Below are 27,007 nucleotides of genomic sequence, written 5' to 3' on the forward strand. Positions count from 1 at the left end.
ACAGTATATGACCTCTGCAACTGGATGTCAGGGGTCACCTCGGCTTGTGTTCATCTAGAGTTTTTTCACCACATGTGGTTTTGGAAAACCCCATTTGTTTGCATTAAACTTTGATGACTATTTTGTGGTAGGAGATGAAGTCTGTATGGGGCACTGTTCGGGACCTACACTGGCCACACGCAGTGGAGCAAAGTCCGTCAAACCAGCCATTTGTCAACTTAGGCTACTTTCACACTAGCGTCGGGAACAACCCGTCGCTGTGCGTCGGGCCGACGTTCCCGACGCTAGCGTGGTCTCCGCCGCACAACGGGGGCAGCGGATGCATTTTTCCCACGCATCCGCTGCCCCATTGTGAGGTGCGGGGAGGTGGGGGCGGAGTTCCGGCCGCGCATGCGCGGTCGGAAAAAGCGGACCGTCGGGAGCAAAAAACGTTACATGTAACGTTTTTTTCTCCCGACGGTCCGCTACCACACGCCCAAGCGTCGCAAAACGGACGCAACGTTTGGCAATGCGTCGCAAATGCGTCGCTAATGTTAGTCTATGACGAAAAAACGTATCCAGCAAGAACTTTTGCTGGATGCGTATTTTCGGCAAAACGACGCATTTGCGACGTATTGCAGTTAACGCTAGTGTGAAAGTAGCCTTAGCTGTCAGCCTAATGTGTATGGTAGCAGGTTTACCAGATCTCAACAGCAGAAGTCAGGGAAAAGAAGGGTAGGGAATCTTATTTCGTGGTGCCTCAGTGGGTGACATGCCCCTACCATATAAGAGCTGTCTCCAAGCAGCTTATCTCCAGTTAACAACTGGCATAAAGTGTAGAACCAAGTCAACGATTTCTTTCCAGTCAGGCCTTTTTAATGTAAAATGCGGCTCTGTGTGTACCGCGGACCACTGAGAATAGAGTTGCTCCAAAGATGATGAAGCACGGGTAGATGGCACTTTGCAATTCTTAAAAAGCTTGTCATCTCCCCCCTTCCCCCCCAAAAAAATAAATAAATAAAAAAATGCACCAAGTATGTAGTGTGTAAATTACTCCAATGTAAAACATAAAGAAATCACTTCAGAACTATAACAATAAAGGAGTTTCTGGGATTGTAAAAAAAAAAATGGCTGTTTTCTGAAACAACCTGTTTGTTCGTATTTTCCAATTCACGTCCTCATGACCCCCAACCGATTATGTTATAAAGTGTGACACTATTTTAGCAAGAAAATATAATTTATTATTTAAAAAAAAAAGACAACCCCTTTTACTTACAGTGGGTCGGATTCATCAAGACCAGTGCTTGCTGGAGTCAGACGCTCCTGATTCATGGATAGGTGCACACCTCTAAATAATTCTGGAGCGTCTGACGAGTGGCTGGCGCCTCTTGTGTACCACACCATAAATCTCACACCGGTCAGGTACTGGCTTGAAATATCTGGCGTACAGATCAGCATAGCTCGTCATGAATTAGACGAGCCGTGGCATCACACCCTGTCACGCCCCAGCTCTGCCTTTTTTGGTGGAACTGGGGATAATTGACATGAAAACTCTAATAGCCGCAAAATGTAGGTTCAACTCAGAGTTGCACCCAAGTTTTGAGACTTTTCAAAGCTTTTATGCCAGAATTCTGTCGAGCAAGCACTGATTATTTAGGCCATATGTTACTGCTAAGGTTTTTATGCTAAAAAACAATGCACGCACAGATTCCGATGTCTGAATGTACTCTGTATGAGACATGCTATGTTTACGGTAATTTAAAAAAAATAAAATAAAATAAAATTCTTCATACTTTTGCATCTCCCTAAAATTCAGAATTATTAGTTGTTTTTTTTTCTTCCTTTTTGGCGTCGCACGGCACAACTGTTGTGAGTTAAAGTTTCCATTCAGCATTTTTTTTCCCCTCTGCTAAACTTAAATACTCGTGATGTCTGCGTGCATAGCCAGGTCTGAAAAAAGTGCTGAAATTGCACAGCGTAAAAACCATATGTGGAAAAACCTGAAGTTGCTTTGTGGCATGAGATGATATAATTTTTTTTGATTCTCTGCTTTATATAATATCTAATAAAGAATGTGCATGTCCTGTAGCCCATACATCAACTTGGTCTGCATTGTGACACTATACAGGGTTGAGTAATTTAATTTTGTGTGATTAAAGTTTCCCAAACGAAGCTGATCTCTTTTAGACAGCCCTGGCTGCTCTGTAATTTATAGAGGAACCTTTCAGCAAATATTTGATATTCCACAGGGATTCCATCCAGTTCAGGAGAATTAACTCTTGCCCTCGGATAGATACCGACTTATGGTGCTTGGTAGGAGAACAATCTTCGTTCATAAGGTGATTTGGATGGTTTGTCAGCTTGAAAATCTTCTTTATCGGCAGCACATCGCCCTGTGTAAACCGCTTCTAGAGTTCTTGATATAGCAGGGAGGCATTAATTCAGAAGAGAATCATAACTTCAAGGGGTGCACACTATATGACAGTGTTACGGAGCGAGCATGGCTCTGATGTATGGAGCCAGATCATATATTTACTGGAGACTCCAGTGCATGTTGTACCGCTAATATCCTTCTGGATCTAAGATTATTATTATTATTATTATTATTATTATTTATTTATATAGCACCATTAATTCCATGGTGCTGTACATGAGAAAGGGGTTACATACAGGGTTATAAATAACATTTACAGTAATCAAGTTTACAGTGACAGACTGGTACAGAGGGGAGAGGACCCTGTCCTTGCGGACTTACATTCTATGGGATAGTGGGGAAGAGACAGAAGGTCGGAGGTGCAGCAGCTCTGGCGGTGATGAGGCGGCTGCTCTGGCGATGGTGAGGCGGCAGAATGGTTATTGCAGGCTGTAGGCTTTCCTGAAGAGATGGGTTTTCAGGTTCCATCTGAAGGATCTGAGGGTGGTGGATAGTCGGACGTGTTGAGGCATGGAATTCCAGAGGATGGGGGATATTCGGGAGAAATCTTGGAGGCGGTTGTGTGAGGACCAAATAAGTGTGGTGGAGAGTAGGAGGTCTTGGGAGGATCGGAGATTACGTGAGGGAAGGTATTGGGAGATTAGTTCAGAGATATAGGGAGGGGACAGGTTGTGGATGGCTTTGTAGATCAGTGTTAGTAGTTTGAACTGGATTCGTTGGGGAATTGGGAGCCAGTGGAGGGATTTGCAAAGGGGAGAAGCAGGGGAGTAGCGAGGAGAGAGGTGGATTAGCCGGGCAGCAGAGTTGAGGACAGACTGGAGAGTGGTGCAAGAGAGTTAGCAGGGAGGCCACAGAGGAGGGTGTTGCAGTAGTCGAGGCGGGAGATAAGGGCATGCACAAGAGCCTTAAGGCCCCGTCTCACATAGCGAGATCGCTAGCGAGATCGCTGCTGAGTCACAAGTTTTGTGACGCAACAGCGACCTCAGTAGCGATCTCGCTATGTGTGACACGTACCAGCGATCAGGCCCCTGCTGCGAGATCGCTGGTCGTGTCGGAATGGCCTGGACCTTTTTTTGGTCGTTGAGGTCCCGCTGACATCGCTGAATCGGTGTGTGTGACACCGATCCAGCGATGTCTTCACTGGTAACCAGGGTAAACATCGGGTTACTAAGCTCAGGGCCGCGCTTAGTAACCCGATGTTTACCCTGGTTACCAGCGTAAATGTAAAAAAAAACAAACAGTACATACTCACCATCTGTTGCCCGTCAGGTCCCTTGGCGTCTGCTTCCTGCTCTGACTGCCGCCGTAAAGTGAGAGCACAGCAGTGACGTCACCGCTGCGCTCTGCTCTCACTGTACGGCGGCACACAGTCAGAGCGGGAAGCAGACGGCAAGGGACCTGACGGGCAACAGATGGTGAGTATGTACTGTTTGTTATTTTTGGTAACCAGGGTAAACATCGGGTTACTAAGCGCGGCCCTGCGCTTAGTAACCCGATGTTTACCCTGGTTACCCGGGTGCTGCAGGGGGACTTCGGCATCGTTGAAGACAGTTTCAACGATGCCGAAGTCGTTCCCCTGATCGTTGGTCGCTGGAGAGAGCTGTTTGTGTGACAGCTCCCCAGCGACCACACAGCGACAAAACAGCGACGCTGCAGCGATCAGCATCGTTGTCTGTATCGCTGCAGCGTCGCTGTGTGAGACGGGGCCTTTAGTATATTGTGGGGTGAGGAAGGGACAGATTCTGGCAATATTTTTGAGTTGGAGGCGACAGGAGGTGGCAAGAGTTTGAACGTGCGGTTTGAAGGACAAGGCAGAGTCGAGAGTTACCCCGAGGCAGCGGATTTCAGGTGCGGGAGAGAACGTGATACCGTTTACCATAATAGATAGATCAGGTAGGGGGATACGTGAGGTGGGGGAAAGATGATGAATTCGGTTTTGTCTACGTTGAGTTTTAGGAAGCGAGAGGTGAAGGAGGATATGGCTGACAGAAACTCCGGGATTCTGGACAGAAGAGAGGTGACATCTGGGCCAGAGAGGTAGATCTGAGTGTCGTCCGCATACAGGTGGTACTGGAAGCCATGGAACTTTATGAGTTGCCCTAGGCCAAGGGTATAGATGGAAAAAAGTAGGGGCCCTAGGACAGAGCCTTCAGGGACTCCAACAGAGAGAGGGCGGGATGAGGAGGTAGTGTGGGAGTGGGAAACGCTAAATGTGCGGTCGGAAAGGTATGAGGCAATCCAGGACAGGGCAAGGTCTGTGATGCCAAGGGAAGAAAGAATCTGTAGCAGTAGGCAGTGATCGACTGTGTCAAAAGCAGAGGACAGGTCAAGAAGGAGGAGGATGAGAAGATGAGAGATAATTATCTAATTTTCCTTTTCTTTAAGGCTGTGTGCACACGTTGCTGATTTTTCATGGTTTTTCGTGATAAAAACGCTATAAAACCGCAAAAAAAAAGCATACAATATGCATCCCATCATTTAGAATGAATTCTGCAATTTTTGTGCACATGATGCGTTTTTTTCCGCGAAAAAAACGCAGCATGTTCATTAATTTTGCGGATTTCCCACTATAAAATGCATTGGAAAATGTCCGGAAAAAAAGCAACAAAAACACGGTAAAAACGCGCAAAAAACGCATGCAGATTTCTTGCAGAAAATTTCAGGTTTTTCTCAGGAATTTTCTGCAAGAAATCCTGAACGTGTGCACATAGCCTACAAAGTGGACTGTCATACCATAAGCAGATCTCTGGCCATGCGATTCTTGTGTCCTTCGATAAAGGCCGCCACCATGTTGTCCTATTTTGCCTGGGGATATTCCTTTACTTGCTTCCATCTCTCCAACTACAATAAAAATGTTTTTAGATTTTTTTTTATTTTTTTTTATTAATCTACTTTTATTCCAAATGATGGCTAAAAGAAATGTATTAATTGAAACACCTTTACTCTATGTATCTGCACTCTGATTTAGAAAAGTGATGAACATTGTAATAAATGCACTTCCCAGTCATTTCTATTTGTCTTCAGTTTTCCTTTATGGATTAATGCCTAATTAGTCACTGAATTGAGTTGAGAAAAATTACCATAACCAGACGTGGAAGCTTTTCAACCTGCGCCAGCCGACATGATCCATGTAGGTGCCCATTCTAGTGACTTCACATCCTGCCCTTGAGAGGAGCCGATCTTTGGCTTCTGGCTAAATAATGAAACACAGAAACTGTCATCTCTTCTGAACGGAAGAGAAAACCTTTACAGATTAATTCTTCAAATGGATTTCAGATCTAATGAGGGAGGAAAATGTTTTAACTGTCTCCAGAACATCTGTTGAATTGAGCAGGGCTGTTATATTGGTGTTAGTAAATGTTTCCATCTCCCCATTCTGAGAAATGGGAATAGGAGGAGAAATGGTTCACATTTCCTTTGCCCAAATCCATAGCAGAAATTGTGCTGCCCACAGTATATAGAAATAAAAAATAGATTTTACACTGTTATTGAATGGCAGTGAAGGCTTTGTGCTAGGCTTGCTTCCTTGAGACCAATCCAAGCAGTAGTACTGCATTACCATGTCTGCAAATTGGCCATGGTATAGGCCGCTAACTGCAAGTTTTACACATTCTTTTTTCATAAATGGTCGGATCTGTCACCACATTTCACAATATAAACTGCAACCAAAATTTATATAAATCACTTGGACCTGAAAAGCTGGTGTACTTGTTTTGAAAATCCATGTCAGACTCGCTGTACAATCCTTTGTAAAGGTGTAAGCTCTTTGTATGCTCACAAATTGACAGGTCCTCCGTGCCCCTTCTCCCTGCTGCTGAGATCTCACACTGTTCAGTACAGGTTGCCCACCCACTCAGCATGACTGACCGCAGCATAGTCTGGATACACTTGGGTGCATGATCTGTCACTCTGTGGCTGGACACTGAAAAAATCAGACTGTATAATCCTGATATTAAACAGAGCATTTTATTAGTAAGTACACCAGTCTTGCCAGGAGATATATTGACAGCTACTTGGGACAAGTTAAGAAAAAAAAAATTGGGGCATATTCCAATACTGGCTGCAGAGGAGGCAATTAGTCTGGCTCTATTTTAACTAATTGTGGACAAAGAACCATATATTGTTCTTGCATCTGGAATCTGTGTTCAGTTTGGCAAACCATACTTTGGATGATATGTTTACTTTAAAGGGGTTCTCTGGGCACAAAATATTGATGACCTATCCAGAGGTCATCAATATCAGATCGGTGGGGACCTACATCTGTCAAACACAAACCATCAGCTATCACCAGATGTAAACACTTAAAACAGAGCAACAAAGTGCAGCATTATACAATGTGTAAAAACAAAAAAAAACAACTCGTCACTGCTGTATCTTAAATAGTTTTCTCCAAAAATTAGAAATTTTACTGTGTACTAGAATAGGGGTCTTACAACGTAACTTTTAATTAATATGAGATTGTGTAGCTAAAATGAAATAAAAAGATGAAAACTGCTAAGCAAATAGCCAATCAATGTGTAGTTGCTGCTAACAAGTGCTGCAGAACAGCTCCTATTCAAAAGAGTAAGAATTGTTCTGCAGTACACAGCAGCCTCTGCACGCTAAATAGAGCTGCACTGTGCAAAGTGTTCACATGATGACCATGGCCGGAATAGCAGTCTACCAGCAGTTAGGTGAGATATGGATTGGGTTTTGGATTTCAGCTGGCTGATTCATTCATTCTTTGGAAAATAAGCTGTCACCAGGTGAATCTAGCAGTGCCTTTAAAGGGGTATTCTTAAGTCATAAATTTACTTTAACTAGCTAAACAGAATGAAAATAAGCACATTTGCATTTGTCTTGCTTTTTCGCTCTGCTGTCATTCTTCTGCAATGACTGCTTTTATCTCTCATGCTGTACAACTAGTTTCCATGGAGCATGACCAGTAGTGCCTGAGCAGACCCATGCCAAATATACACAGTACTCGCATTCCATAAAGAAGTTGACTCCTGATATCAGCCACCCCTCTCCCGCTCACAGATTTCTATATAGCAGTTCGCTGCTCACCTCCTCCCCCTCAGCTCCTTACTGAGCTGCTGTTATCAATCCTGTAGAATGGCAATGCTCAGCATCACAATCTCAGCTCTCACTGTCCAGAGCAGTGCACTTGTTCACAGGCACTGTTATCTCTACCTGTAAATAGTGATGGGTATTAGTGGTTTGTCCTGAGTCTACACTGCGGAATGTGTTACAGCAGAACTTGTGCTGAGCTTTATAGTTCTTCTAATACTACAGCTCTTCTGTTAACCAGAACTGTTGCTCAAGGAGGAGCGCCTGTCCTGCCAAAGACCAGGAAGAAAGAGACTGGAAAGTTGTGTGACAACTTGAGAACAGCACCTTAACGTCTGTTCACATGAAAAAAACACCTGCATTAAATGACTGCCGATCGGTAAATATTTTACTGATTTTTGGTAGTTTAATAGCATGTTTACACAGGCAGACTGTGATTAACAATGCTCAGTGAATGAACCGGCAGTCTGCTGCATCACTGGCGCCCATGCAGACTAGTCAAGAAACTACATGGACTTTGGATGTGGTGAGTGAGCCTCCACATCAAATCCTCTGAGTGAACTGTACTAGGTTGCTCTGACAATATAGACTTCCAGTGTTCTCAGCAGTGATCCTTTGTGCAGTACAAAAGATCATTTCACCTGACGAACATGCTTTTTGCTCGTTTGTCGTGTTATTAACAGGCTGTGTAGCCTGCAAGATTATCATGACACGTGCATTCTTAGGAACACTTATTCACAATCATCTTTCAATATACATGGACATTTTTTTTGTCCTCGTACTACTGCGAACACATGCATGAGCCTAGCAGACGTAGCAGCGTCAGGACAGACCCCTTTCTAATGTTTATGGCCGCCCTTTCTCCTCATTATTTGATGACTAAGCTTATAAACACTAGAGTAATAAAGAAACCCTGATCTTCAGGCTACATCCAATCCAAATAGATAAAACTTGTTGCTGTCTCCTTTTTTCTACAAGACTTTTCTTATCGAAAGCATAAATATTTGACTTGGCCTTGGGATTGTGTTACGGGTAAATGGTTATTGTTGCAAGATGGAAATCTCCTAATCCAAAACAATTAAATGTAAGTAACGAATCTGTGTCTGCATTCCCGAGGTGAGGCTATCCCTATTAAGGAGTGAGTTTATTATTACATTGTTAGGTCATGTTTCTGTTGCATCTGGCGCAGACCTTCATTGCTCATCAGTGTATGAATGGAGCTTCTGGCTGTAGAATTAATGAGGCATATTGGCGCTACAGTACTGATGAGCTCTGATTTATTTCCTATTTGTTTTTGGTGTGGGGGCCTTCTGGCTAAGACGATGGGCCTAGTCTCCATTTGTGAGCACCCTGGGAAGATGGAAGTTGCCTGTGCAGTGGCTCCAGACTTCCCTCTGCTGTTGACACTGCTGAGTTTTTGTATGATCCCTCGTTGATATTCAGTCCCAGTAAACTGTGGTCCCCCAGTTATCCCAGTGTCTCCCGGCCCAATACCTTATGTATTTACATTACCCATGGCTCTGTACCAGGGGTAGATCCACAGAAAGAAGCAGAATATTGAGAGAGACTTTATTACTGATCCCTTTTTTTGGACTACTGGTTATATATAATGGCAGTAAGATTGTGGCAGGCGTAATCCTACAAATATAAATGGATTACAGCAAATAAAGATGCAATTAAGGGAAAACAGTCACTTGCCAAAAAATGTGATAGTTTAACCTAATCTAAATGTCTGAATCTGTCATATATGGGATTTGCATGCTTGCAGTCACAGGCCAACTAGACTTTCTTTCACTTCTCTCGGTTCACTTCTATTGATAGAAGCACTTGAGTCTTAATTAGAGCATTAATATCTGATTGTGGAGCTCTCAGTACACCTATGGTTTACCAGGCACCACACCATACATTTGGTTGTGCCAGGTACTGCAACGCAATCCCCATCACAGATGTCACACATCCACCGATCTGACATTGATGGCCCACCCCACTTCCATTGGCTTTTCTACAATAATGTTTGATAGGATGAGTTATAAAACACTGATGTTTAGAGTCCTTATTAATGCACATAATGGGCTCATTTTACTGCTGTTTGTAATGGTAGAGCAGACCATGCATTCATGACTTTCCTAATATGTGATCGGCATCTCAAAGTCTACCAAGTAGCGTCACACCCACTGATCAATGTTTTATGGCTCATCAACAGATCGTAAAACATTGTGATGGTAAAACCGGTATCAGTCAATAAAAAAGTTATGAAACCATAGCTTTTATGCTAGGTATTATATTTGCTGACTATATATACAATAGTGGTAAAAATTTGTGGAGCTTCAGCTGCTGGTGACCAACACTTCATCGTTGACATGTTGAACGTGGGATACGGAACACAGAATATTCTTTCTGGAGCTCATAACTAATGCACAAAGGCAATAACAACCTAACTGATGCAGTAATGATGGTGTGCAGTCAGTATGAGTGTCTGTCTGATAAAAGATTACTTCCTCTATGGTGTGTTGGATGAGAGCATTGATGAGGAACTTGGAGACGAGTCAACATGCTGACTCATGGATATTGTTTGCAGTTATTGTGTCTGCTGCTCGGGAAGCCAGATCATTATCTATCTGGATGAAATCCCTTTGCTGGAAAGGTTATGCCCTCAGTATTTTTGTATGGTTATGCTGCATTCTAACTGTGAATGTTTAATGGTGCATTACATTTTAACGTGTTTTCCAGACATGATATAAGATCATTACACCTCTTGTATGTAAAAATGGACCTTCTCCAAGATTAAATAAGCCACAGATGAAGAGAGGTTTAACATCCCAGTGTTACTAGAATAGATAAATTGGGGCACAAATTTGTTAGCCCCCTCCACACACACTTTCTGTGATGCTTTTGACCATTACACTATCTTTATTTATTTATTTTTTTGCTGATCTTGCAATTCCTCTGTGGAAAAATGTGCTGCACAGGTTCATGTCAATAAAGAATGTATGTGGCCAACCAGTATTAGGTTCCCGCTCCATGGACCCACTAACAACCATGAGGGCTGCCTCTATGGCCTGTACATCTAACGTTGCCTCACGATACACTAATGGTGGTCTATCTGTAATGATATGGTACACCTGGCTAAAGCGAAGGTTACGTGTAGTATAAACCCACAAGAGGAGCAACAACAAAGATGTTAATGGATAGCTGTCAGCTATGTTTGCCTGTGTTCTCAATGGGGGTGAGAAGAATAAACATCTGCCTGAAACATTTGGTGGCTGCTTGTTCCATAGGTACAAAGGATTGGGTCAGTGAAAATTGGTACACCACCCATACATATTAGATGCTCACAAGGACAAATGATGTCGGCGTAGAGAGGGATCAGGCTGATTAAATTGTATTGCCCTGTCCTTTTGAATCTGTCCATCACATACATTGTAGATTTCGATAACCATCTATGGTTTGTAGAATTGGGCTCAGGAGGGCCATTCTACCCAGCAGCTGTCCTCTAACTTCTCACCACCATTTGCTCGGCTTGCTGAAGGGACAATGTAGACAGCTATGCCGCGTATGTCCTATACTACAAATGTTGTTACTTGATACATTGGTGTGAAGTGTGTTGCCTTGTTTACATAACTTTGGAGATGCCTGTCCTATCATGCCCTGGGACATTTGAGGACTTCACATTTAGATTTGAAAGGGTGAACGCTTTGTTTTACATTGGGGCAATTCGTGAAGCTCATGGAATAACTGCACTCTTTCCACACCTGCTAACCAGCGCTGAGTGTATGCTGGTGTAGAGATATTGGGGTGGTCTGCAGAGAACAGTAAAAGAATGGATGTCTGAACCCATGCATGATATTGTAGAAAATGTATAACCCCTTCCTGACCTTGGACGTACCCAGTACATAATGGTTGCGAAGTACTTACCGACCTTGGACGTACTGGGTACGTCGTGGCTAAAATTCGGTACCACAGCCACGATGATCGCATTAAGGTGCCTGCTGTTTCTAACAGCAGGGAACCTGGGCTTGTCGGGGGGTTTAGACTACGGTCGCTTGGATTGACTGTTCATTTCTGAACAGCCAATCACAGCGTTTTCAGTGTTTCAGGAAATGAAATTGCCTGACACACTGATGTCCGGCCTACGATCGGTGTTGTAAGAGCACCAATCATAGGCTGGAGCTTGGCAACGCCAGCGTCACCAGTGTAAGCTCTGATTTGGTGCGATCAAATGACGACGCCGAACTCGCCAATCAGAGTGCACAGAGGCGATCTGACCTCAGTATGACTGGACGTGTGCAGGGTAGTCATAGATGTTCTGTCGCGCTGTGCCGGGCCCTGTGGTGCCATAGACTTTTTGAAGCCTGTACAATCACGGTTGCTTGTGTTCCTGCGATACCTGAAAGAATCCATGATCCCTAGCTTTTTCCTAATCCACCCCAATCTCCCTTTTCCCACCTCTCTCTACCCCCCCCCCCCCCCCCCCCTTCTGTCACCGAGTGCTGATCAGTATTTGATCACTCAATTTTTGGCAGGTTAATTTTTTGCTCCTACGTCCTGCAGCCACTGAGCGCTGACCAGTGATGCAAATCGCTGATCAACATCTGCGCTCGCTGTTTTCCAAGTCTTTTTTTCATCCCTGTATAGTCCCCCTCCTTTACCCTACCTCCAGGTGTGCGCCCTGCATATGCCAAGCGCTGATCACAAGTCGCACCACATTAAAATCACTATTCTGCACTCTTGCTCGCTGTTTTCTAGGACTTTTTATTCCTTTTTTATAAATAAAAAAGTAACACTAAGCCCTCACACACACACCTGAATAAAATTTGGTACACAAACACTGCATATGTGAAAAAATGTTTTGCTCATCCCAATCACGGTATTCAGTGGAGGAGGCATACGCTTTCCTTGCCTTCAACACTGACAGTGAGGGAGAGGATCCCACCTTCCTTTATCTTCATCCTCTTAGGCTATGTGCACACGTCAGGATTCTTTGCGGAAATTTCCTGAACAAAACTGGACTTTTTCCGTAGGAAATCCGCATGCGTTTTTTGGGCTTTTTTTGCGGATGTCTCGCGTTTTTATTTTTTTCCGGAGCTTTCCCAATTCAATAATATAGGGGCAAAAAACGCGAAAAATATGCTAAATAATGAGCATGCTGCGTTTTTTACACGATGTTGCTTTTTTTCCGCAAAAAAAACGCATGTGCACAATTTGCAGATTGCATTCTAATAATAGGATGCGTAATGTAAGCTTTTTTTAGCGTTTTTATAGCGGAAAATCCGGAACGTGTGCACACAGCCTTAAGGCCACTTTCACACATCAGTTTTTTGCTGTCAGGAAGGATCCGTTGAATTTTGCAAAAAAAAAAGGATCCGTCGAAAAAAGCGATAAACTGATGCAACGGATCTGGTTTTTTTTGTTTGTTTTTTTTTGCTGGATCCGTTTTTTGTTTTTTTTAACCAGGTTTGGATTTCCTGTTGAGAGAGAGAGCGAGAGAGAGAGAGAACAAAAAACAGATGAAACGTTAGGCTATCAGGCACAGTCCGGCGCTAATACAACTCTATGAGAAAAAAAGATCCGGCGGGAAAAAAAACGGATCCGTTTTTAAAAATTTCTCCAGATTGTGCCTGACGGCAAAAACCTGAAGTGTGAAAGTAGCCTAAATGATAATGAACCGCCACGTTGATGCCTCAGGATAGAAAATCAATCCATGCCCAACGTTGCTGACCCCGTATGGACCTCGCGCCAGAAAAATTAAGCCACTGATTCCTGATTTTGTGGTGCACTTCTTGGTTTCTAGCCTGTCTTTGACTGGTTGTTACTCTGCACTGAGCTCCAGCACACGGACCCCCTCTGATCTAAACTTCTGACATGTCTCTAAGACACATTAACTACAATAGGAAATCACTCTTTTGATGGAGCATAGAACAGCGATGTTGTTCAGCACCACACACTGTATCTTTAATTATTTCTCTTTGGCCGTGCACCGCCTAGCTTTTAGCTATTATTTGTCTTTTGAAGAAGTTTGTTTATTCAGGCATATTTCTGAAAAATAAGTAAAGGGTATTGTGACTTCTTAATTATAGAGTTCCTGTTGAAGTAGCTCCATAGGAGAGGACACAGGGAATGTACCAGTAAGTTGGTTCCAGCAGTGTTTATTTTGGCCTTTCGTTAAAGACCATCTAAAATGAAAGCCACAGATAATACCGCTGTGCATGTTTGTGCTCTTAATGGTATTGTTTTATTTGACCCTATGATCAAACCATAGCCTTGAAGCAATCCGTCCAAGGTCTACTTTCCTGTTGTGTCATGTTGCATTTCCTACCTAAGTAGAAACCTAAAATATAGTTCTATATTATTAAAGGGAACCTGTCAGCAGGATTGTCCCCTTTAATCCATCACAAGCAATATCTGCATCCTACAAAGCCTTTTTAGCATGTCCTTATGATGGTAAACAGTCCTAGCAAATAATAATTGTTTAATAGTGTTGCATGGCAATGTAATTCACCTCCATAAGTCAGGGGAGCTCTGTCTCATCCTAGAACGTAGAATGTGCCATGATGATGCCCACAGAGGTGTGATTGACATGCCAACAACTCTCTGACCTTCTCCTTTTAGTTTAGAAATCCTCTGTTAAAAGAGGCTTCATAGGGGACCTCCCTGTTAATAGGGGAATTCCCTATTAACCAGAGTGCAGTGTAAAGAACTTTGGGGAACTACACAAACCAAAAAACTGACCAGCAACTATGAACAGAGTAAAAGCAAGTGTGAACAGGTGCAAGCTGCTCTGACTGTATAATATGCAAACAAAATAATACAGCAGCACTCTGTAAGCGCTAAGATATATGCAGACATGACTTTGTAATGCTCATAGAATACATCAACAACTCTGTAAGCGCTAAGATATATGCAGACATTACTGTATAATATACAAAGAATACAGCAGCACTCTGTAAGCACAAAGATGTATGCAGACATATGATTGTATAATACACAAAGAAAACAGCAGCACTCTGTAAATGCTGAGATGTATGCAGACATTGAAAATGTATGAAATTTGGGCTGTATTACTGCTATATGGAATTTACTTAAAAATGAAGGTACTTGGCACATTGGACAACCTTGCACTTGCATGCATTACATGGAAAATCCATTTTTTCAGTGTTAACCTTGTAATATTTCATTACGTTTTGAAGTAGCGCTGTAGGGAAAATGAATGTTTGCTGGTATCCTTACAGATTTACAGCAATTTATCAAGGGTCTTAGAAGCAGAAAGCCTTGTGATCAGATTGTTGGAGGACCCTTAAAGCAAACAACAGAGCAGACAACCCTTTTAAATGTCAAATGTATAAGGAAAGTTATTTTTTTTTTAAAACTAAACAGCAACTTCAGTTTTATGCTATGCTCATTACTAAGATCCGGACAAAGAAATTTCAAAATATAACTTAAAGTGGAATTCCCAGCATCCTTAAGTAACCTCCGGGGCCAGACTGGCCGTCTGGTAACTCTGGCAAATGCCAGAAGGGCCTGTCTGGTCATGGGCTGCCTTGTCTGCTACATTGTTAACAGAATTGGTGTTCTCAAGACTCCCATACTGTTTAGAGTTGTGATGGAGCACAAAGTCGGTGACTCCGTCACTTACCCCATCAGTCCACCGTTATCATTAGAAATATTGGTCTTGTAGAAAATTTTCCTTTTCTCCATCCAGGGTAATATATCCCATCTGGTTCATTGGGATGAGGACAACATGGGCCTGAGTGATTCCAAATGCCAGGGCTGAATTTCAGCACCGGTCCGTACCTGGAAACCTCTATCCTAGTATAGGGCATAACTCACCGATTGCAGGGACCCCCAGCAATCCCAAGAATGAGGGAAGGGCAAATACATTGCTCGCACAATTCCCACAGTCTCATAGGTAATGAATGGAGTGGACGTCCAGCATATGCATCTCTGCATTATTGAATATGGGGCTCAACAAAGCCGAGTTCTTGGTATTGCCGGGGGTCCCAGCAATCAGTAAGTATCTTCTATACCGTGGATAGGGGATAGCATTGAGAATACCCATTCGAGTTTCATGCCATTGCAAATTTAAGATATATATATATATTTTTTTAAATACTGCAAATTATATAATTAAGCACAAAGGTGACAAGTGCTTGGCAAATTCCTTTTTTTTTTTTTTGCAGCACATATAGAAGAACATAAGTCACAAAACAGTTTGTGTAGATAAATTGGGGAAACGGAGCCGGTATAATTAGCAGCAGCTGTTTCTTTCTTGGTTTTGGAAGTTTTGAGAAAGGGGAAGAATTCTTCATATTAATGAGCCCATGGAAGGATTTATATTTGCAGAACCAGGAAACTTGTCTCAAGGTTTGTAATATATCCCTCTATTGAACCAAGTATGAAATTGTAAAAAAAACAACAAAAAAACGACAAGCTAGAATAGCGAGACTTGTAGGCCGTGCATTTTTCCCCTGGGAATTGAAGCAGAGGCTATTGTCGTCATATTTAATTTCCCAAGGGAGCATTTCATGCCCTAAAAGTCTCCCTACTCCAGCTTTGTGCTCTTCCCAACTTTACCCCTTGCACCCTAAATTAGTAAGTCATTCAAGATACTAACCTAGATCGTGTCTTCATGACCATCTCTGCCCTCACCTACTGTATCCTCACCCATCCCTTGTCGACTGAGACCTCGTGGGCAGGGTCCTCTCTCCTCCTGTACCAGGCGGTCACTCGTTTTTGTTCAAGATTATTGTACTTGTTTTTTGTTATATGTACCCCTATTTACGTGTAAAGCAGCATGGAATAAATGGCGCTATAATAATAATAATAATAATAAATGTCTTCAGCCACAAGCTTTAGATCCCAGATTCTACCAGGTTCTCTTCTGGTTTGTGTCTGACGCAGGATAGCATTGACAATGTATAAATGTGATTAGAGTTGTGTGTGTGCGTGAAGGGGGCTGGCTGAATGCTTATTTTGGTAGCGGAGTTTGTCTATCTCTGTCTACAGATTGGCTGTGCCAGAGAATGGGGCTTTATCTGTTGCAACGCTCAGTTAGCCAGCCGTTGGAGCTGCAGAACGAATATCCATAGAATTACATTGTAATAGCGATTTCGGGCGTGCACATAGTGATCCGGAGAGTCTGAATTTGGCATCACGTGACTGAGAACATGATACTGGAGAAGACCAATCAGTGAGTATATTAACCCTCTGAACTACACTAGCATCCAGGTTTAGATTAAAAAAAAGTTACAGGTTATCCACTTCTTTAACATTGATGTCTTTTCCTTAGGATAGGTCATCAATGTCTGATCGTGGTGATGCAACACCCGTCATCCCCGCCGATCAGCTGTTCTTTGCTGCAAGTGCTCAGTTACGGAGCTGCTCCATCTACTGATAGTGGCCGCGGCTGGGTACTGCACATCCGTCCCCCTTTTTAAATCAATATCCTAAGGATAAGTCATCAGTGTTAAAGTAGTGGACATCCTCACTAGTGGGAGGGCTTCTTTACCTTACTGGAAAATAAATGTGCACATATCTATCTATTTAATCGTCTAAGGGGTACTTCCGTCTGTCTGTAACGGAAATCCCGCGTCGCTGGGAAGTCCGGCCGCGAATTCGCCCCTTCCTACTCTGTCAGAGCCCCCTCCAAACTCCCCTCCAGTCAGCTCTCACACAGGGTTAATGGCTGCGTTACACCGCGTTATGCCGCGGTGTAACGCAGTCCGTTAACGCTGCTATTAACCCTGTGTAACCAACTTTTTACTATTGATGCTGCCTATGCAGCATCAATAGTAAAAAGATCTAATGTTAAAATTTTTTTTAAAAAGACCACTACGTCATCATGTCACGAGGCCACAATGCATTCTTGGGACCGGAACGTCACGAGGAGCATCGCTAAACACCTGGCCTGGATCCGGGGGCCGCCAGAAGGTGAGTATATAACTATTTTTTATTTTAATTCTTTTTTTTAACAGGGATATGGTGCCCACATTGCTATATACTGCGTGGGCTGTGTTATATACTGCATGGGCTGTGTTATACACTGCGTGAGCTGTGTTATACACTGCGTGAGCTGTGTTATACACTGCGTGAGCTGTGTTATACACTGCGTGAGCTGTGTTATACACTGCGTGAGCTGTGTTATACACTGCGTGAGCTGTGTTATACACTGCGTGAGCTGTGTTATACACTGCGTGAGCTGTGTTATACACTGCGTGAGCTGTGTTATACACTGCGTGAGCTGTGTTGTACACTGCGTGAGCTGTGCAATATACTACGTGGGCTGTGCTGTATACTACGTGGGCTGTGCTGTATACTACGTGGGCTGTGCTGTATACTACGTGGGCTGTGCTGTATACTACGTGGGCTGTGCTGTATACTACGTGGGCTGTGCTGTATACTACGTGGGCTGTGCTGTATACTACGTGGGCTGTGCTGTATACTACGTGGGCTGTGCTGTATACTACGTGGCCTGTGCTATACGCTACGTGGCCTGTGCTATACGCTACGTGGCCTGTGCTATACGCTACGTGGCCTGTGCTATACGCTACGTGGCCTGTGCTATACGCTACGTGGCCTGTGCTATACGCTACGTGGCCTGTGCTATACGCTACGTGGCCTGTGCTATATGCTACGTGGCCTGTGCTATACGCTACGTGGCCTGTGCTATATGCTACGTGGCTGTGTTATATGCTACGTGGGCTGTGCTGTATTTCTCTGCTGTATCTGTGCATCATGAATCGTGGTATGTGTTAAAGAGGGGGGCCCACTGAGACTTTAGCCCGGGGCCCTCAAAAACCTGGAGCAGGCCCTGGCTTCACTAATTGGTCACGGCCAGCCGCGAACAGGTGACAGGCGCAGGCGCAGTCTGGCTGCGAATTGGCGCGGAATTTGAACCATGCTTTGCTAATTGGTCGCGCCCGGCCGGCCGAATCCTATGTATAAATTGCATTATTCTGAAAACTTCATAAATAAACTACATACATATTCTAGAATACCCGATGCGTTAGAATCGGGCCATCATCTAGTAGGCAATAAAACTTCAAAAAATTGTGTGAACCTGGCCCAAAACCGTAAATGTATAAATGCCTGAAGCAGTGGCTCATCTTTATGCTCTATCTACATGACGACAAACTTGTCTCCAGTAGATATAGAACAACAAAGCTTTGTACAGAACAGCAGATGTTCTCACAAGTCCTAGTGACTCATCCATGGAGGCAGGGCACCAAGGACCTGGTGATTTACCTCCAGTGAAGCTTTATTATCTGCTTGTGATTTATTGGGTCGTCTGGAGTACAATAATGTCCAATAAAGCAATGTGTTATTTCCAAGTCTTGGAGATATGGTGTGATTTGCCTTTGTGTTTTGCCTAGATAAACAGTATATGTATTTACTTGTACTGTCAACTGTCTACATGTGCAATTATGAAGCCAGGGAAGGTATATATACCTTCAGTCAGATAATACTATATAATCCTGACTGAGCCACTGCACGGTTGCCTAAATTCAGTGTGAAAGCCCCCTATCTATCGCCTCCTGAGCAGTCAGAGCTGTCAATGAAGTAAAAAGGGACAGAAATACATGGAAAACAAGCAGGTGTAAATGTGCCATGCAAAGGGATGTACTGAGTGCCTGTGCTTTGTTTGAACAGTCATTTTGTGCTGCAAACTCGCTTTAACAAATGTCCCTGCTTTTCATCCTATCTTATACAGTTAAAGGGAATCTGTCACCAGTTTTATGGCATAGCAGCTAAAAATATCGCCTTATAAGCGTCTGCTATGCATTCCCTACATCCTTATAGAACCCCCTGACTCCCCTTGTATACTCACAAACTTTTTTTTAATGCGTACTTATGTTTTTCTGCTTTGCCCCGCAGTTGGGCGAAGCATACTGCGCAGGCGCAAAAGGCTATATTTCTGAGCAGGCGCGAGTTGTCGCACGGGATTAGAGGCGTTATATATTAAGTAGGACGGCGACCAACAGCCGATGGGCGTGATGTAGAGACCCGAAACCACGCCCATCGGACCGGACTGAGAAATTATCATACAGTGCGGGACACATTAAAAAAACGTTTTTGTGAGTATACAAGGGGAGTCAGGGGGTTCTATAAGGATGCAGGGAATGCATAGCTGACGCTTAATAAGGCGATATTTTTAGCTGCTATGCCATAAAACTGGTGACAGATTCCCTTTAATACATCTTCTGAGCACTCTATGATGGAAATTCACCATTGTGAAGGACACTGTAGCCCTTATACTGTGTGTACTGCAGGGATGACTGATAACCAAGGGTCGCACACCGCATCTAAGCTAGTGGTCCATCAGTTGTTTTTTAGTAACTCATAAAGACATCAACGGAGATTACTGCTCAGTGCGTTTTTCCCTTTCGGATACTGTCTGTATATTGAATTTCCATGTTCTGCCAAAGTAATCATATTACATCACTAAAGAAGACCTCATTGTATTAGGCCGTATGAGCTGCAGTCATCGGTCTGCTCCTTCTTATCGGAGAGATTGAGAGATGTCTGCAGTTTGTGTTAGCGGCGCACTGAGTCATGATTGCCCCCTTAGGATTTCGTGGAGTAAATCTTCCAGCTTGTGTGACTGATGATTTCCCCACAGGCGTGCTGCTCGGCCATTGTTAGCCTTCAGTAATAGACTGTGATTCAGCAAGGCAGAAAAATATCAGTTTCCAGCGAAAAGTTCTCCAGCTCCATTCACATTGTCGTCTTCTGCAGCAGCCATTAACCTGTCACCATGTCCTACATACGAGAAGGTGGATCCCAGTGATTCATTAACGGGGTAAATGGAAATGGTGACCATGTTTTGCATCTCAAGATTACTGCGCTTAATGTCTTAAAAGTTTCTACCTTTCTCCTATTCACTTTTTAACCATCCGAGATGAGCAAGGAGCAATGGGTCCCTCCTGTGGAAGCAATCTGTGTGGTAAAATATTATAAACTCCTTTAATCACAAGTTAGTTTGGGCAAATAGAAGTCAGTAGAAGCTGTGACTACCCCCTCATCCAATGCCGCCGTCCTGAGGAGAAGACGTTGCACACCTATGGCAACACATTAGCTCTTTAATAAGTATACTGAATAAGGCTACTTTCACACTAGCGTCGTGCACTGCACGTCGCTATGCGTCGTTTTGTAGAAAAAACGCATCTGGCAAAAGTGCTTGCAGGATGCGTTTTTTCTCCATAGACTTGTATTAGCGACGCAGTGCGACACGCCGCAACCGTCGTGCGTCTGTTGTGTTGGACCGTCGCCACCAAAAAACGTTACATGTAATGTTTTTTGGTGCGTCATGACTGTCTTTTCCGACCGCACATGCGCGGCCGGAACTCCGCCCCCGCCTCCCCGCACATCACAATGGGGCAGCGGATGCGTTGTTAAACTGCATCCGCTGCCACCATTGTGCGGCGCTATCAGAGTTTGCATCGGTTCGCCGCAATGTCGCATTGCGACGTGCGTCGTACGACGCTAGTGTGAAAGTAGCCTTAATGGAAATAAAACCAGTAGCAAATATGCTGTGAAATGGTGATTAACCTGATCTTTAAGCACTGTATGAATTATACAAGGCATCTTGCTTAATAAGAAGGGAAGTGGAGCTCAAATCACTTAAAGGGAATCTGTCTCCAGCATTTTGTCACCACATACGAGCGCAGCATGATGTTAGGGGCTGAGATGCTAAATCTAACAATGTGTCTAGTATTGGGTTTCTTGCTGTAGTTTTGATAAAATCGCTTCTTTTTCTGCTGCAGAATTTGCAGTTCTCTGAATGCTGAGCTCTGTATAACCCCGCCCACACCACTGATTGTCTGCCTATGCACATTGTACACAGAAAGCAGCCAATCAGGGATGGCGCGGGGTTATACAGAGCTCATTAACATGGAAGATGCATGGGGACAGGTCTACTAGTCCTCAAGTGATTTGCTTATAAAAGTGATTTTATCAAAACTACAGCAGTCAGCCCAGTGACAATGCTGGAATCAAGTCTTTGTCTACACGGTCGTGGCCAAAGGTTGTAAAGCTGGAGTCACACTAAACGACTTACCAACGATCACGACCAGCGATACGACCTGGCCGTGATCGTTGGTAAGTCGTTGTGTGGTCGCTGGGCAGCTGTCACACAGACAGCTCTCTCCAGCAACCAACGATCAGGGGAACGACTTCGGCATCGTTGAAACACTCTTCAACTATGCCGAAGTCCCCCGGCAGCACCCGGGTAACCAGGGTAAACATCGGGTTACTAAGCGCAGGGCCGCGCTTAGTAACCCGATATTTACCCTGGTTACCATTGTAAAAGTAAAAAAAAAAAAAACAGTACATACTCACATTCTGATGTCACGTCCCCTGCCGGCATCCACAGGGTTAAAACTGCTTTCAGCAAGAGCGCTGGTAATGCACTCGCTGCTGCCGAGAGCTTCCCTGCACTGAATGTGTCAGCACCAGCAGTAACAGCGGTGACGTCACCGCTGTGCTCTGCTTTACGGCCGGCGCTGACAGTCAGTGCAGGGAAGCTCTCGGCAGCAGCGCGTGCATTACCAGCGCTCTTGCCGAAAGCAGTTTTAACCCTGTGGACGCCGGGGGACGTGACTGACATCAGAATGTGAGTATGTACTGTTTTTTTGTTTTGTTTTTTTTTTGTTTGTTTTTTTACTTTTACAATGGTAACCAGGGTAAATATCGGGTTACTAAGCGCGGCCCTGCGCTTAGTAACCCGATATTTACCCTGGTTACAAGTGAACACATCACTGGATCGGCGTCATACACGCCGATCTAGCGATGACAGCGGGTGATCAGCGACCAAAAAATGGTCCTGATCATTCCCCAACGACCAACGATATCCCAGCAGGGGCCTGATCGTTGGTCGCTGTCACACATAACGAGATCGTTAGCGGGATCGTTGCTACGTCACCAAAAGCGTGACGTTGCAACGATATCGTTAACGATATCGTTATGTGTGACTCAGCCTTTAGACTGACACAAATTTTGGTTTTCACAAAGTTTGTTGCTTCAGTGTTTTCAGATCTTTTAGTCAGGTGCTTCTTTGGTTGCTAAGGTACAAAAGGTACAATTATAAGTATTTCTTACATTTTTATACTTTTAATAACAAATATATCAAGTTTATACAAAGGCACACTATTTACAGCGTTGTCTATTATTTTTGAAATCTTCTGCAATTCCCCCTGACATGGTGGATATAGTCTTCTGGGCCAAATCCTGACGGATGAATGCCAATTCTTGCCTAATGAGTGCTAGGAGTTTATCACAATTTTTGTGTTTTTGTTTGTCCACCCTCTTCTTGAGGATTGATCACAGGTTCTCAATGAGATTGAGACCTTTGGTTTTTCATGGTAATGGACACCAGCTTTCAATGTTTTGCTCACCAAGCCACTTAGTTATCACTTTACCCTGGTGATACTGTGCTGTCACAATGCAAAAGTGATAACCCCACACATGAATAGTCTTGGGATGATGTACTGCTGGGACAACACAGGACTCAACTTTTTCTTCTCCAAGCAGTAATTCTTCCTGATGGCCCAAACACCTTGAAGGAGGCTTCATCAGAGAAAATAACTTTGCAGAAAGTACAGGGATTGGGGTCAAGTTATGGCTATACAAAGAAAAATTTAGAAAGTTCTTTGCCCAACAGCTGTCAAAGCTGATGCATAGGCAGAGAATGTGTCTGGCTGATGTACATCAATAATGTGTAGCCACTGGATGTCTCTTGGCCGATGGCATTCACAGGTCTTCTTATCCAGCCTGGTGCGACGTCACGACTAATCAAATGAAGAGCCGCTGATGCCGGGAGGCGGTTTTCAGGGCACCTGTCCAATGGCCATAAATAACCGAATTACGATTTAATTTGGGACCTGAGTGGAGCAGGGGTGTCTGAAGATGTGGGCACCTTGAAAAAATTGTGTTAAAGCTAGTAAGTTATATCTCTTATAAATACACTTTTAGAGCTAGGAAACCTCTGTATAAAATGTAACTTCAACATTTGTATTCCTGTATTAATTTTACCTGGGGTTCTGTTTTTTATTAACTTTTATTCCACTTTAGTGACTAATCAAGTGAAAAAACTAAATTCTTCAATTTGTGTTTTATGTATACGTAGTAAAAAAAAAGACTTCAGGGCTCAATCGAAGACTAAATTAGCACAACCCAAATTTTGTCCAATCATTACTAGATCATCTCAATTTTTACCAATTTTTAACCAAGGCCACGTCAACTGTAACACCTTTTCAGCCGCTGCACGTTTTTAATGAGACATGAGTAATGAGGAATCTTAAATTTGGGGTGCTAGTCACCATAACATATTAGAAGGTGGCAGGGGGGTACAGAAGAAAAAAAAACACTTCATGATAAGACCTAGAAAATTACATTCCAGGTCAAATTCTTGTAGGGCCAAAAGTTGTAGACCCAACTTAAAAGTGGATGTGTGTTCAAAGAACCTCTATTAAACTGAGAAGATCTTGACTTTGAAATGTACCCATGACAATAAGTTTGAGGATTAGGGAGGTTAAAGAGTAACTATTAATGAGTCCTGGTTTATGAAGGGTAGACAGAAAAAAAGGCTCTATTCATGCCAGGTCCTGACCTCCCGAAAGTTCTCAGGTTAGTTTGCAGGGTTTTCCAAGCCTGTGAATTCCTGAACTATTACACCATGCCAGCCGCAACTCTCATGAAGCCAAAACGTTTTACAGCTACTTGCAAGGCTTGAGACTGACATAAATTGAATTCTATTCGTTTCCTAAATATAATTCACTTATGTAATGAAAATGAGCTAAATTCTTGTGGTTGAAGGTAATTTCTTCTATGTAGAGAATATATGCTGAAATTTTCAGAAACAAAATAAGAAATCTAAAAGCATTAATCTTTGAACTGCTCCATAAATTTACCTGATGCCATTTCATTAACCAATTGATAAAATACTCTAGATTTTTTTTTCTTATTACATTCATATTAATAGTAATTATAAATGCAATATAATATAGCAACTTTTAGCCACATCTATATTGGGCACAATTATGTTTATTTCTACTCACCCTTAAAGGCCATCTTCCATACACTGATGTCATATACAGTCATGGCCAAAAATTTTGAGAATGAGACAAATATTAATTTTTCCAAAGTCTACTGCTTCAGTTTTTCTAATGGCAATTTGCATATACTCCTGAATGTCAGAGTGATCAGCTTAACAGCAATTACTGTACTTGCAAAGTCAATATTTGCCCAGAAAATGAACTTTAACCCCCAAAACACATTTCAACATCATTGCAGTCCTGCCTTAAAAGGAGCAGCTAACATTGTTTTATTGATTGATCCATTAACACAGGTGTGGGTGTTGATGAGGACAGGGCTGGCGATCAATCAGTCATGATTAAGTAAGAATGACATCACTGGACACTTTAAAAGGAGGCTGGTGCTTGGTATCATTGTTTCTCTTCAGTTAACCATGGTTATCTCTAAAGAAACACGTGCAGCCGTCATTGCACTGCACAAAAATGGCCTAACAGGGAAGAGTATCGCAGCTACAAAGATTGCACCTCAGTCAACAATCTACCGCATCATCAAGAACTTCAAGGAGAGAGCTTCCATTGTTGTCAAAAAGGCTCCAGGGCGCCCAAGAAAGACCAGCAAGCGCCAGGACCGTATCTTAAAACTGTTTCAGCTGCGGGATCGGACTACCAGCAGTGCCGAGCTTGCTCAGGAATGGCAGCAGGCTGGTGTGAGTGCTTCTGCACGCACTGTGAGGCAGAGACTCTTTGAGCAAGGCCTGGTTTCAAGGAGGGCAGCAAAGAAGCCACTTCTCTCCAGAAAAAACATCAGGGACCGACTGATATTCTGCAAAAGGTACAGGGAGTGAACTGCTGAGGACTGGGGCAAAGCCATTTTCTCTGATGAATCCCCTTTTCAATTGTTTGGGACATCTGGAAAACAGCTTATTCGGAGAAGAAGAGGTGAGCGCTACCACTAGTCTTGTCTCATGCCAACTGTAAAGCATCCTGAAACCATTCATGTGTGGGGTTGCTTCTCAGCCAAGGGAATCGGCTCACTCACAGTCTTGCCTAAAAACACAGCCATGAATAAAAAATGGTACCAGAATGTCCTCCAAGAGCAACTTCTCCCAAACGTCCAAGAGCAGTTTGGTGCCCAATGCCTTTTCCAGCATGATGGAGCACCTTGCCATAAAGCAAAGGTGATAACTAAATGGCTCATGGAACAAAACATAGAGATTTTGGGTCCATGGCCTGGAAACTCCCCAGATCTTAATCCCATTGAGAACTTGTGGTCAATCATCAAGAGACGGGTGGACAAACAAAAACCAACAAATTCTGGCAAAATGAAAGCATTGATTATGCAAGAATGGACTGCTATCAGTCAGGATTTGGTCCAGAAGTTGAGAGCATGCCAGGGAGAATTGCAGAGGTCTTGAAGAAGAAGGGTCAACACTGCAAATATTGACTTGCTGCATTAACTCATTCTAACTGTCAATATAACCTATTGGTACTCATAATATGATTGCCATTATATTTCTGTATGTGATATAAACATCAGACAAACACTAATAAAAACCAGAGGGCAGCAGATCATGTGAAAATATAATTTTGGTGTCATTCTCAAAACTTTTGGCCATGACTGTAGTCAGTGAAAAAGCCCAGGAAGCCTTATTGATTTATTAAGTCCACCATTGTGGTGGTCAGTTGTGGACACAGTGATGGGGCCCACATTTATCTAAAAGCCTCCAATAAACATTAGATAGCAGTCGCCTGAACAATTGTTCAAGTGACGTCTATCTCTTCTGACTCCCCTATACCCATGGACTCGACTACAGTGTTCTCTGTCGGACTCCTCTGGCAATGGCTTATTTCCATGCCATACAAAAGTTTCCTCTGTTGAAATTCCAGCTGTCGGATCCTTCTCTCCGTCCCCCGACATCATCTGTTAGAGGAGAGTTGGTGGTCTTCATGCACATTATATGATTGACCAATTCCGCCTAAATCACCTGTGAAATGGGGAGGTGATCATTTTTGGTGACTGAAATACCCCTTTTATATTCTTCTGGTTCCCCATCTTCGAAACCTTGGCCTATCACTCTATAAATCCCAGGATGATCCACTGGTAATAGACAATCACAGCTCAATTATATGTTTAGCATTTGAGCTCAGGTTAGTACATTTCTTCTGTGGCTCCACCCTGGGCTGTATGCTGGCAATGTGGGAAATGCCGCTGATTTATGGCTTTGCTTGTACTTCAGGTGGCAGAACATTGTTCATCATTTTCTGGTTAGAAGGTTGTGATATAAAGCAGCTTTTGTTATTAGTTGTTACATTATTATTCAGTAGTTCTTTCACCTTGAAAAGCTGCGATGATAAATCTTGATTTATGTATTAAAAGCGCTGTAGTATGTGTGCGACCGATAGATTGTGGGTTTTTTTTATACATTTTATTTATAAGTTCATTTAGTGACTTAGTTCATTTTGACCTCATTTTCATGGGAGTCATGTTGGAATAATAGTTAACTTTAGCTTTTGAGCA

The 27,007-nt window shown here is 43.2% G+C and overlaps 1 protein-coding gene across 3 annotated transcripts in view; it reads left to right on the plus strand.

The window, feature by feature from the left end:
• The window catches only part of LHFPL2 (LHFPL tetraspan subfamily member 2), a 150,663-nt gene that overhangs the window by 69,596 nt on the left and 54,060 nt on the right, over positions 1-27,007 (plus strand). The window contains exon 1 of one of the 3 annotated variants that reach the window (XM_077287017.1): positions 23,333-23,396. The exons of the other annotated variants lie outside the window; for them this stretch is intronic. The gene's annotated coding sequence lies outside the window, so the exon portion shown is untranslated. Of the gene's footprint in view, positions 1-23,332; positions 23,397-27,007 lie in introns of those variants that run through there. 3 annotated transcript variants of the gene reach the window in all.

Source organism: Ranitomeya variabilis, chromosome 1 (genome assembly GCF_051348905.1).
Source record: "Ranitomeya variabilis isolate aRanVar5 chromosome 1, aRanVar5.hap1, whole genome shotgun sequence".
Taxonomy (NCBI): Eukaryota; Metazoa; Chordata; class Amphibia; order Anura; family Dendrobatidae; genus Ranitomeya; species Ranitomeya variabilis.